This window comes from Euprymna scolopes, chromosome 31 (genome assembly GCF_053919585.1).
Source record: "Euprymna scolopes isolate OS-2025 chromosome 31, ASM5391958v1, whole genome shotgun sequence".
Lineage (NCBI taxonomy): Eukaryota > Metazoa > Mollusca > Cephalopoda > Sepiida > Sepiolidae > Euprymna > Euprymna scolopes.
This window is the reverse complement of record NC_136512.1, coordinates 53,608,857-53,611,170: the sequence shown is the minus strand read 5'-3', so window position 1 is coordinate 53,611,170 and position 2,314 is coordinate 53,608,857.

Here is a 2,314-nt window from a genome sequence, read left to right as displayed (position 1 = left end):
AAAAATTCATTAAACATTTTGTACATTCATCTTAGTTTATTCTTAATTTTTAACTTTTAATCAGTTTATATGTATGTCACGTTGGTACAGTGCTAACACCACCGGCATTAAATGCTACCGTTTCGATTTTAATTCTAGCTGATGGCACCTAAATACTTGTTAAAAATTTTTGCAATCACAACTCTATAATAATATATGCGAAATCTGGACAAATTAAAATATCCTATTTAAGCGTATTTTACGCCAGGGCAAAGCCAGTCCCCCCTCCGCTAGTTAAGCCATATAGTATTTTCCGCATTTCATCCTCATGAGGACTCGTTAGGCATGGAATACTCACATATTGCGCCATGTTAAAGTAAATACTGAAAACCGATGCATAAAATATTATATATCTTCATAAAAATTTATGTCGATACATGAATTATTATTATTATTATTATTATTATTATTATTATTAATAATAATAATAATAATAATAATAATAATAATAATAATAATAATAAAAAGTTGTTCTTAAAGAGAAATCTTTGATGATGGCTTGTGTGACTACTCTTAGTGAGTAAATAATAATAATATTAATAATAATAATAATAATATTAATAATAATAATAATAATGATAATATTATTAATAATAATAATAATAATAATAGTGAGGGACAGACAGACAAATAGATAGATAGATAGATAGGGAGAAAGAAAAGAGAGAGAGAGAGAGAGAGAGAGAGAAAGAGAGGGGGCAGAGATGACTTATAGAAGACAATTACAGTCCGAGAATATATCGGATAGAAGCAGGACTAAAAGCAAGCCGATACGAAGGTAAAAGTTAAAATAAGTTTATCTATTTTGTAAATTAATTCTTTTATTATAAATCTTACATGACTTCAGTGTCACGTGATTGTGGAGTCCGGATAACATAATATTTCGGAAAAAAATGTCTTTTTCAAATGTTTGTTGAACTCTGATCTTAGAGATAGCTGTCGTTTTCAGATCAGAGTTCCGAGGAAGAGATTTCCCGAAATATTATGTTATCTGACTCCAGTATCAAGTAACATGTAGTAGTATTAGTAGTAGTAGTAGTAGTAGTAATAATAATAATAATAATAATAATAATAATAATAATAATAATAATAATAGATAAACTTATTTTCACTTTTACCTTCGTCTCGTCTTGCTTTCAGTCACGTTTCTATCAATACATTTCCACATTGTAAACTGCCTTCTATAAATTATCTATATTTAAAAGTACTATTTTTGTAACCTCTACATTAGAACATTTCCAAACTTGCCTATATTGCACAAAATAAGTATCTTTCGAGAAAATGACGTCACAAAAGATAAATGAGGCATGGTTTTTGGTTAGTCTCGAACTTAGGATAGAAAACGCTATGGGTTGAAGTGAGCGAAGGATACATGTCCTGTGAGAGGACACTGTTTATTTGAAAGGAATTACACCGACGGGTGAATTAAATAGGAATGATCTGAAAGACAAGGTCAAGTGCCGCACAAGTTAATGTGCGGTCTGAGGGAGCCGTAGCAATTATGCTGATAATAGCTTCCCATATAATGGTTCGTGCGTGTAAGTATACAGCATCTTTGTTGAATTTTCTTGATTGGATAATTATTTGAAGGCAAAACGTAAGCATTTTTAAATACGCATACACACACACACACACACACACACACACACACACACACACACACACACACACACACACACACACACACACACACACACACACACACACACACACACACCATATCTCGACCATGGTCGGCTGGAGGGAAAGCGTCGCCAGGTGGCTGTATGCATGGATGTGATTGGTGAAAACCTGACGTTCTCACTTCTATGCGTGGAATCAGTCGGTTGGGTTGAGCAGCCTGTTGGTTTATTTATTTATTTTTTTACATAGGAGTCATCACTTATCAAAGCCACTTGAGGATAAGGGTTAAGGAGTGTACAGTAGTAGGTGTGTCAGAAACTTCGTGAAAAATATTGAATAATTCCACCCCCTGCCTTTCTAAGCTTATATCTACTCGAAACATGTAATTCAAGCCCTAATTCTTTTCAATTAAAGGGGCAAGGACCAAGATTTCATAAAAAAATAAAATAAAAAAAATACAAACAACGTGGTTTAAATAAAAAAAGGGTTTAAACTTCTTTCGGACTTTACAGGTAAATTAAAAAAAAAACTGTTCTTTTTTTGTTTTAAAAGTTTACTGATCTTTTATCTTCAATTTGTGATATATAAAACTTTGGCACATAAATTAATTATTTACTTTTTAATAGACATTTCAAAATAGGGGGGTGTGAAT